Source organism: Capricornis sumatraensis, chromosome 12, assembly GCF_032405125.1.
Source record: "Capricornis sumatraensis isolate serow.1 chromosome 12, serow.2, whole genome shotgun sequence".
In the NCBI taxonomy this organism is placed as follows: domain Eukaryota; kingdom Metazoa; phylum Chordata; class Mammalia; order Artiodactyla; family Bovidae; genus Capricornis; species Capricornis sumatraensis.
The window spans coordinates 69452590-69464550 of record NC_091080.1 but is presented as its reverse complement, the minus strand read 5'-3'; the positions used below and the strand labels follow the sequence as shown (position 1 = coordinate 69464550).

Here is an 11961-nt window from a genome sequence, read left to right as displayed (position 1 = left end):
AGTCTTCTCCAACACCACAGTTCAAAAGCATCAATTCTTCAGAGCTCAGCCTTCTTCACAGTCCAATTCTGACGTCCATACATGACCACTGGAAAAACCATAGCCTTGACTAGACAGACCTTCATTGGCAAAGTAATGTCTCTGCTTTTGAATATACTCTCTAGGTTGATCATAACTTTTCTTCCAAGGAGTAAGCATCTTTTAATTTCATGACTGCGATCACTATCTACAGTGATTTTGGAGCCCCAAAAAATAAAGTCTGACACTGTTTTCACAGTTTCCACATCTATTTCCCATGAAGTGATGGGACTGCATGCCATGATCTTCGTTTTCTGAATATTGAGCTTCAGGCCAACTTTTTCACTCTCCACTTTCACTTTTATTACCCCTTATGAAATTTGGTAAAGAACAAAGATGAGGGTAGGCCATTCTCTTCCTATAGGATGAATATGCCAGAGGGCACAGGGTTAACTTCATTCTGCTGTGTCAGATCTGTACTTCACTATTTCCTTGACCCGTGACATCATGGTGATGATCCTGAGGCAAAGCCTCGACAAGCAGGGAGCCGACCCTGTGGCCTGCAGGACCTTCAACCCTGAGCCTCACACGCCAAAAAAGATGAGTCAAGGACCGACACTTTTCTCTTGTGGAACCATGGAAAATGACAGATGACGAGACCTGGACAGGAAGTGTCCCCTTCAGATCGACCAGCTGAGCGCCAGCATCTGGGAGTGCCTGCTGGACAAGTGCCAGGAAGGCGCCCTGTGGCACCGGGAGGCAGCCACCGCCTGCGCGGTCACCAACCTGATCAAAGACCTCAGCCTCAGCGACCACAACGGGCACCCGTCCACACCCCCCAGCAAGCGCCAGTGCCAGTCGCTGTCCTTCTCGGACGAGATGGCCAGCTGCCGGACGTCGTGGAGGCCCTTGGGGTCCAAATTCTGGGCGCCGGTGAAGAAGAGACGCTGCTACAGTGGGGGCAGCGTGCAGCGCTACTCCAACGGATTCAGCACCATGCAGCAGAGCTCAAGCTTCAGCCTCCCGTCCCACGCCAATGCGCTCTCCTCGCCCTATGACCCGGCGGGAGTCCACCGGCCCATCGGCCCACCGGCCCGGGGGTGCTGGGCCCAGCCACCTGCAGACAGGTGGGCGACCTCTGGAGTCATGCGGCAAGCCCCGTGGGCGGCGGCCGGCTGGACATGCAGCACTCCCTGTCCTGCTCGCATGAGCAGTTCTCCTTTGCAGAGTACTGCCCGCCCTCCGCCAGCAGCACCCCACCTCGACGCCAGAGCCGGCCAGGCCCTCGGGTGGGCTGGCCCGCAGCCGCTCCCAGTCCTGCTTCCTTAATGACAAGAAGGTGGGCATCAAGCGGTGGCGCCCCTAGGAGGCACGGGAGCAGAGACCCTCCCTGCATCTTGCCAAGATGGCACAGGGACAAACTGGGGCAAGTCTCGGGACCTCGATGGAAGAGAGGGCTGGAAGTGAAGACGTGAAAGTGAAAGTGAAAGTGAAGTCACTCAGTCGTGTCCGACTCTCTGTGACCCCATGGACTGTAGCCTACCAGCCGCCTCTGTCCATGGGATTCTCCAGGCAATAGTACTGGAGTGGATTGCCATTTCCTCCTCCAGGGGATCTTCCCGAACTTAAAGAAAAATTGTTCAACCTTATAAAGAGTTCTCGGAGAAAACAGTGGCACTCCACTTCAGTACTCTTGCCTGGAAAATCCCATGGAGGGAGGAACCTGGTAAGCAGTGGTCCATGGCGTTGCTAAGAGTCAGACACAACTGAGTGACTTCACTTTCACTTTTCACTTTCATGCATTGGAGAAGTAAATGGCAACCCACTCCAGTGTTCTTGCTTGGAGAATCCCAGGGACAGGGGAGCCTGGTGGGCCGCCGTCTATGGGGTCACACAGAGTTGGACACAACTGATGAGACAGCAGCAGTAGCAGCATGACATCATGAGTAGTGCACAGCCTATGAGAGCCTCTATTTCCAAGAGAGACCATATGTGACCATGATATATACCTCTCTCAGACTCAACAGTGCCTGTGTGTCTGAAAAAGAGAGAGGGGAGACAGGGAGAGGTATTTGAGAATGAATGAGAGAGAGGGAGAGAAAATATGAATGAGAAAGTGATAGAGAGATCAGCAGATAATTAAATGGAACTAGTACTCATGGCACCCCACTCCAGTACTCTTGTCTGGGAAATCCCATGGACGGAGGAGCCTGGTAGGCTGCAGTCCATGGGGTCGGGAAGAGTCAGACACGACTGAGCGACTTCACTTTCACTTTTCACTTTCATGCATTGGAGAAGGAAATGGAAACCCATTCCAGTATTCTTGCCTAGAGAATCCCAGGGATGGGGGCGCTGAGGGAGACCCGGGTTTGATCTCTGGGTCGGGAAGTTCCCCTGGAGAAGGAAATGACAACCTACTCCAGTATTCTTGCCTGGAAAATCCCATGGACGGAGGAGCCCGGTAGGCTGCAGTCCGTGGGGTTGCAAAGAGTCGGACACAACTGAGCGACTTCACTTCACTTCTTCAGTACTCATTAGATTCTGTAACGTCACCTAAGGAGAATATACACAGCAAAGAGTTAAAGAAAGGGTTACAAGGAGAGATAAAAAGTCTTTTCAGGGAGAAAACTGGAAGATACCACAAGGAAAACAAAGATGGGGGAAGATGATTCAATAAAAACAAAATTGGGAAGGAAAAAGCAGTGGAGTGGTAAGAACTGAATGATGTAAAAGTAAGAAGAAAACAAATGATAGTTTATAAAATATTATTTCGTACTGGGAGATTTAGAAAGATAAAGTTCAACATCAGTAAGAATAAATTTATTAGGAGTAGTGGATGGGGAAAGACTTCAGTTTGAGAAGCAAATGATTAAAAATCAGTTTGAAAAGAAAATAAGTCAAATTATATTTGAGGAGGATATGAGTTTGAATGAGAAATTGCTTACATTTCTTTATTATCCTTTGGCATATTTTAGTACTTATAAAAATTGAACAAATAATTCATAGTCACTTTAGATATTTAGAACAAAGGAATTAAACATTACCTTAAATTATTTACTTAATTCCATATTAATAATTTGCGTATGTATGCCTTTCCTGATATACATTCATGGGAACCTAGTATATGTTCTGCTATGAGATCAGATATTTCTATTAATTACAAGGTTTTGAGGACATTATTATTTTAACAGGAGTCATTTTATCACATTGGATAAAATGGATCCATTAATGTGTTACTGTGGATCCATTAACATTTGTCAGATTAAGTCTATATATTTTCATTTTTAAAATATGGCTCTATTATTTCTTCCTTTTTAATTATTTTCAGTTATAACTAAAATAAATCTGTTTGAAGAACATATTTGGTGTACATACTAGCAAATTTGCCTCATTATTTAACAGAATTAACATTATGAGATACTATATATGTATAATATATTCACATACATAAATAGCAAATATGTCTTGAAGTAAAATTTGTTTTCCTATGAGAAATTTATAAATGGTTTTAAGCTAAAAATAAAAGCCCAGAAAATAAAATTACTCTTGGAGAAGAAATTAAATAGACATGGCTAGGTCTCTGAAGGAGTAAGAATTTTGATTCAGTAAAGAAATAAAAAGATTAGGCTTATACAGAAAAAAAAGGATTTTCTTTCACTGAAGGTGAGGAAAAGGAACAAACACGTAAGTAGATTCAGATTAGATTATTTATGTGAAGACTCTACCTTGAGAAAGTACACCAGAAACCTACATTCCCTGTAAATCGCAGGTATACAATTAGCATAAAGGCCTGAGGAAAGTGAGAGAAAATGAAAAATTGTACCTCGGGTACATGGGGCATAAAGGTCAAAAGAAGCCAAAAGACTGGCAGTTAAAATGAAGTAAGGCAAGATGAGAAAATTGACACTTGAAACCTCCCAAATTTATACAATGGAATGGTTTTTGTTTCCTTGAATCATTTTGAGGACCTAGATTTAAAAGCATTGTTTCAGTTTGTGTGTCATGAAGTAGGACAGCTTTTAGTTTTTAAGTATGGGGTAAGCCTGGCGGGCTGCGATTCATAGGGTCGTAAAGAGTCAGACATGACTGAGAGACTGAACTGAACTGAACGTCTAGAAAGTAGGCAAAGTGAAATAGGATATAATCTAAGACAAAATGAAGAGAAAATGGAGGAACTAAAAGGTTGTTAGATTGGGAAAAGGCAGGAAAAGAGATGTTTTTATTCAGAAATACAGACAAATAAGTATGCTGAGGGGAAAAAAAATCATGCCCTTCCAGATGCAGGATCAATTAATATGTTACAGAACTCAAAAGAATATAAAAGAAATCACTGCAGGTCAAAATAAAGGAATTAAGTGTTGAGCAACACTTCTGTTTCTGCATCTGAAAAAATGGATGAATTTCTTCCCTAGGAGCTTTTGTCATTCTAGGCATGAGTTGATCTTGTGACCCGGGTAAATGGACTCCACTTAGAAGAAAAACTGAAGAGCTTTTGGCAGTCATTCAGAACGGTCATTTCAAGATGGAAACTCATAATCAGATTTCCCTTTGCCGAAAACCCGGGCTCTGTTTAGCCTGAAGGTAGAGAATCTGGTTAGAAGCTAAGAGATGGTGTGGTATTTCCCACAGTCTTATAGTGCTTTAAATCTTCCACAAGCACATGACCAGTCTTCCTGTCTAGGCATTTGCCACAGTTTGAAGCTGCCTGAGGCAAGATCTTACCAGTTGAACTCAAAACCTCCAAAGAACAACAAAAAAAAGCTCTTTCAGTCTTTCATGAATAAACCTCCAGCTGCTGAATATAAAACCCTGGAGGACTTCACTCAAGGGACAGAAATAAATCCCCATCTTTCTCCAAATTAATACTGGTTTTCATTAAGGGAATCAGTAAAACAAGAGCTATTTAGTACACTTAATCTCATTGTGTTATGCATTCCTGACTTGTGTAATGCAGGTAATAAAACCAACTTTATAGTTTTTTGTAAAAATTAAATGAGAAATATGTGTGTACATTTTAAAAATCTTAGCATCCGTAGTAAGAACTTAAGATATGGAATTTTTATTACCACATGCATGCACAGACACACACACACAGACCAACAACTAAATTCTGAGTTACAGGGAGAAGCAACTGTGTGTCTTTATTGATACTTATATCACCAGAACAGTGACTTGTGTGAAAACTGATTCGGATTCAGTACTTGTTTATGCAATAGTTTGATGATTTCTTGCAATGGTAATGCTTGTAGAAATGATTAAAAGAAAAATAGCATCCAAATAAATCACAGGATTTCAGCCTTTGTGAATGGAGGTACTTAGACCTCTTAGAAAGGTTTATTATAAATTTTCTATAAAAAAGTTTATAACATTTGTAATTAAAGTCAAATTTGCTTGCTAAGTCAGTTCAGTCATGTCCAACTCTTTGCAGTCCTATGGACTGTAGTCTGCCAGGCTTTTCTGTGCAAGGGATTCTCCAGGCAAGAATACTGGAGTGGGCTGCCATGCCCTCCTCCAAGGTATCTTCCCAACCCAGGGATCGAAGTCAGGTCTCCTGTAGCTCATGCACTGCAGGCGGATTCTTTACCGCTGAGCCACTGGGGTCAAATTTGAGCAAATTTGAGTTAATATGAAAAATAAATTTGTTTTTTTCAAGTAAGGGTTCAGACGCAAGAAAATGACATTGGAGACAGACCTAAGATAAGCAGAGAATGGTTTCCAGAGATGAGAACTGAAGAAATTTTATCATTCATAATCAGTTAAAATAATGACCATTTCCATAAATTACATCCAACTGAATTATTCCATGAACAGATGAGCCTGGTGGGCTACAGTCCATAAGGTCTCAAAGAGTCGAACACACTGAGTGACTTAACACACAATAGGTCTTTTTCCAACTTCTTAGACAGTAAGAGAATCATGAATATTTATACTTTGTTTCACATTTATTAAAAGATATATAGTGTTTCCATCTCAGTATGTTCTATAAGCTACAAGTTTTACTAATATACATAGTAAAGGACCTAGGTAAAGGTTCTTTCCTATTATTATTCTTTGTCAACTGAAGAAATCCCGTTGGACTATGGCTGTCAGAATTATGGTTTATAGGGTGAGAAAATTCAAAAAGCTCTCTAAAATATTTCAATATTTTATAATTTATAGCAATACTATTCAGTATAGTTCAGTCACTCAGTTGTGTCCAACTCATTGTGTCCCCATGAACCGCAGTATGCCAGGCCTCCCTGTCCATCACCAACTCCCAGAGTTTACCCAAACTCATGTCCATCAAGTCAGTGATGCCATCCAGCCATCTCATCCTCTGTTGTCCCCTTCTCCTCCTGCCCCCAACCCTTCCCAGCATCAGGGTCTTTTCCAATGAGTCAACTCTTCGCATCAGGTGGCCAAAGTATTGGAGTTTCAGCTTCAGCATCAGTCCTTCCAATGAAAACCCAGGACTGATCTCCTTTAGGATGGACTGGTTGGATCTCCTTGCAGTTCAAGGGTCTCTCAAGAGTCTTCTCCAACACCACAGTTTAAAAGCATCAGTTCTTCGGCGCTCAGCTTTCTTCACAGTCCAACTTTCACATCCATACATGACCACTGGAAAAACCATAGCCTTGACTAGATGGACCTTTGTTGGCAAAGTAATGTCTCTGCCTTTTAATATGCTACCTAAGTTGGTAATAACTTTCCTTCCAAGGAGTAAGCCTCTTTGAATTTCATGGCTGCAATCACCATCTGCAGTGATTTTGGAGCCCCAAAAATAAAGTCAGCCACTCTTTCCCCATCTATTTGCCATGAAGGGATGGGACCGGATGCCATGATCTTAGTTTTCTGAATGTTGAGCTTTAAAGCCAACTTTTTTACTCTCCTCTTTCACTTTCATCAACAGGCTTTTCAGTTCCTCTTCACTTTCTGCCATAAGGGTGGTGTCGTCTGCATATCTGAGGTTATTCACATTTCTCCCAGCAATCTTGATTCCAGCTTGTGCTTCTTCCAGCCCAGTATTTCTCATGATGACTCTGCATATAAGTTAAATAAGCAGGGTGACAATATACAGCCTTGAGGTACTCCTTTTCCTATTGGACAGTCTGTTGTTCCATGTCCAGTTCTAACTGTTGCTTCCTGACCTGCAAACTATTAGGTTACCTATAACTTAATAAGAAAATAGCACCAAAAGCAGATACTCTTTGAAGTTGTAAATAAGCTTTAAGATCTATCACTTCCTGGAATGGCAAGTTTTACTGAGCATCAGTTGGAAGACTTAGAATAGCAGTCAGTCAAATATGATGAAATTGGTGGAGGAAGAAATCATACAAGATAGTTTGTTTAAGGGTGTCAGAAACAGAAGACCTATAATGCTGGAGCAGCATAACTAAATGATTTCAGTCAAGTCAATGCTTTGAGACTTAATTGTTGTTTATTTGCTAAGTCTTGTTTGACTCTTTTTGTGACCTCATGAACTGTAGCCCACCAGCCTCCTCTGTCCATGAAATTTCACAAGCAAGAATGCTGGAATGGGTTGCCATTTCCTTTTCCAAAGGATTTTCCTGAGCCAGGAATCAAACCTGCATCTCCTGCATTGCAGGCAGATTCTTTACCACTGAGCCACTTGGGAAACTAATATTAGAAAATGACAAGCCTTCCCATTATCATCCAGAACTGTTTTCAGCTCCAGGAAATGATCTTTCCATCTGCTTTCAAATGAACATCTCAGTTAAAAAATAACTTGCATAAAATGAGTAAAAATAATTTAAAAACCTCCACTAGATCATCTATCTATCTATCTATCTATCTATCTATATGTGTGTCATTATAGCTGTGTCCTAATTTTGTTGACTTAATATAAATTATCATTTCCTTTCTGCTCTTGTATACATAAATATTACTATATAATATAGCTACCTTGTGACTAGACTTACATGAAGGGCATTTCACATACTGTATATATCTGCATGTTAATTAATTCTGAGAGATAGCACTTTAGACACTAGTTTAGCTTCATTTCATTAAGATGCTAACTCCATAAGGAATGTAAATTTTCTTATCTATTTAAATCTATCATGCTTAAAATTGAGTCTAGAATACTGGAATATGGAAATAACTATGTTGATTTATGAAGGTACTTAACAGATACCAGAATGTATCTATCTCTCTATCTTTATATACCTATATTCTTCATAATGCAAAAAGAATTAAAGATATCTACAATTGAAACCAAAGCAATAAAATTTTTTAAAAATCAGTTTTATTTGGACAGTTTACAAAACTAGTTTGAAGGGATATGAAACTATGTAGTGAAGATAATACTTTAATTTACCATATCCTGTGACATTTGATACAAAATGAATAACCAAACATATCATTAAAAATGTTTCAACTCCTGTATAATTTAGTTAATATGATGTGAAGTGAAAGTCACTCAATTTTGTCTGACTCTTCACAACCCCAAGGACTATACAGTCCATGGAATTTTCCAGGCCAGAGTACTGGAGTGGGTAGCCATTCCTTTCTCCATGGGATCTTCCCAACCCAGGAACTGAACCCAAGTCTCTGGCGTTGCAGGTGGATTTTTTACCACCTGAGTCACTAATAGTCTATTTCAACTCTAGAATGTTATAATGTTCTGAGAACGCAGGAGGTCAAAGAATATCAAGATACTGTGGCAGTAGTCTAGTAATGACATAAACTGCCATAGGCTAAGGAAATGTCTCTGGATATCATAGGTACAGTGTACACCTGAAGGCTGCAGAATCAAGAACTGAAAACTGGCTTGTTTTGCACTCAGATATGGAGTTTCACAGAGTTGATCTAAAACATGTTTTTTAATATAAGATATTTTATTTTTATTATTTAGATGATTGCATGTGTGCTCGCTCAATCAATCAGTCATATCTGACTCTGCAACCCCATGGACTGTAGACCACCAGGCTCCTCTCTCCACAGAATTTTCCAGGCAAGAAAACTGGAGTGGGTTGCCATTTTCTGCCCCAGGGGATCAGGTCAACTCAGGGACTGAACACATGTCTCCTGTGTCCCCTGAACTGGCAAGCATATTTTTTACCATTGGAACACCTGGAGAGTGCTTCCATGATTACATATTTCAAATATATAAGTAAACATGTTAAACAATGAAACAGACATTTGCATACCAACAATCTATCTTAATAAAATATTATCGCTATGTCATAAGTATTTAAGATTTAATGTTTTAACTAAATGAAATTTTACAGATATATTTGAAGTTCCCTATGTGCCTATACACTTTCTGATATAACTCCCTTTTATTCTAGATGTAACCACTGTCACAATTTCAGATGTATCATTCTACTGTATCTTCTTTTATAATTTAGTATCATTGGTTCCATAAAAACTTTTTTCAACTCATATATTTAAAGGTAAAATATGGTTATGCATATATTGTTCTGAAGGATTTTTTCATTCAAATTTATGTGCTGAATTTACCCCTGCTAAATTAAATGTGCTCTGGTTAACGTCCATTAGAATATTGTACGAAAGTACTGTATCGTGAATTTTCCTGCAAATCAGCATTCATATTTCCTACTTTGCACTATTAAAAATTGTGCAAAAGCTATATTTTTTCTTTAATTGTACCTATGTATGAGAGTTTCCCCAGAGCATATAGTCTAATCAACCTAACACCTAAAATCTACTGATAGAAAAATTTTGGGGTCTTTATGGAGTTTATCTTCATCCTCTGCTATGCCAGTGTCTTATCTCTAACATTCTATACAAATATTGTTCATCTGTTATTTTGTTTGTTATTGGGCTGTGCCATGCAATTTGCAAGATCCCTAAGTGAGGATCACACATACCCCCCATCCCCCCTACAGTGGAAGCACAGGGTCCTAACCACTGGGCTACCAGGGATTCCCTGTTCATCTGTTCTAATTAGCAGGATGATAGTCATTTGGTAGACCAATCTCTGTTCTTCAGGATGTTCAGAGGATCCAGATCTTTATCATATTATGACAGAGCGGGAAAGCTTTAATAATATCCTAGGTCACAAGTACACCTTCAAATTGCTGTTCATTCTAAGAAAATGAGAATTGTTTTTCCATTTCTTTTGCAATATGGGCAGACACAAATTCTTCACTCAGTCAGTAGGCATATACCATGTACCTCAGACTTTATCAGCTACAGAAAATAACCCAGTTTGGACACAGGGTCTGCAATTAGCTTATTATCTGTTTGAACATACAGAGTGCACTTCATCCTTCGGGATCATTCTAGTTTTTGCAAGGATAAGGACCAGAGACAGAAATTAAGACATCATGGATTCAACCACTCTTGCATCCTTTATCATTTAAAGGTAGGATCTATTTTCTGCCATTCCTTCAGGCAAGTACTGTTGTTTTTATTTAACATCATGATCAGGAGAGGGAATCCATTGTAAAACTTCACTTAGCCATTTCAAAGCATTAGCTCTTAATCAACAGAACAAAGGTCCAAACCACAATGTGTGAATTATCTGGTGTGTTTATTGTAAATATCACTCTAGGGACTGTGTTCTGTAGATTCAATATACCTACTCTGCTGTAGATGAGCACAATACTTCATTTATTACCTGTCTGCCATATAACCACACTCTATAATGATAAATATGCTTCCTAGGTCAGAAATCAATATGGGAATATGACACATGCAAAATATATTAAGATATATCATGTAATCTGAAGCTGGATAATTAACCACAGGGACAATTTGTAGTCCCACTATATCCATTGCTAGTCAGATTCAAGCCAGAACTTCATCTGTCATCTAACCTTCACAAATCTCCCATCTGATTAAGAGCCCACTTATTTCTAAAGATTAATATCATTTTAGAGCCAGCACCTCATAATCCCTAAGGGTTCTTTTCCTTTCTCTAATGTTTAGTCGCCTATATACATGGTAGCAGGACAAATGTATAGTGTGCAGCAGCAGCTGTATTATAGAACACTTCCTTAAACATACTCTAATTATAATAATTATTTTTTATTTTTATTTTTATTATTTTTAATAATTATTATTATTTTATTATTTGCCAATTTGTATGTGAAGCAACAACTTGGTAAGCTTTTCTATGCCTTATATATCTCTTGACCCTGTGACTAATTAGCCACACTCACAGATGCCTTACAGGTTAGATAAGCTCATGTGTTTGTAACCATGGCTCATTTTGATCATTGGAATCATCTTTGCCTTTGATGGTCAGCAGCTATTACCTTGCCTCAACTTCTCTGTATCCCTTTATTTCCATTGATCACAGGAAACTTAATTCATTGCATTGTCATCCAACATTGTCTATTGTCAACAAAAGTCAGTGACCACAGAGGTAACTGTGCATCTTTTTAAAAAGTCTTGAAAGCCTTTATAAATATTCACTTTACTAAACTGTCACCAAATTCTTCGAGTGTGCCACTTATTTCCTGCTGAGACACTTACTTCTACTTATATAAACTGATGAAAGCAAACACCCATATTGGGGGATATGTTTTCATTTACAGGTTATCTTCAATATTTTTGTTTATATTTCTGTAACTGTGATAGTTTGGTATCTATATCACTATAAGAATGGAAGGAATGAAGGGTCATGGATTTGGATCTGGAAGAACATTGGTTTGTGAGGCAGCCACCCCATGGGCAGTCCTCAGAAATTGTTATTCAGGGTAGACTAGTTCCTTCAAAGAGTGAGGAAAAATAGTTTGTCTGGCAAGGGAATTTCAGGCTTGAGGCACCTTAAGGTTCACAGACTCATCTGATTCTTTTCAATAGTTCTCATTTCATGTCTCCAAGAAGCCCTCCTTCCTTGTCACTGCCTTATAAGAACTTAAGAGTCCTGGTGGAATGGGGCATATTATTGATGTTATGACTCAGAAATCCTCAAAGACCCTAACATTGGTTCTTACTTTATCTGTCCTTTAAATACAGGAGATAAAGCAA

The 11961-nt window shown here is 39.4% G+C and overlaps 1 pseudogene; it reads left to right on the top strand.

Annotated features, from left to right (window-relative positions):
* The first annotated feature begins 525 nt into the window (after positions 1-525).
* LOC138089040 (protein FAM53B pseudogene) lies at positions 526-9314 on the top strand (annotated as a pseudogene).
* Positions 9315-11961: the final 2647 nt, after the last annotated feature.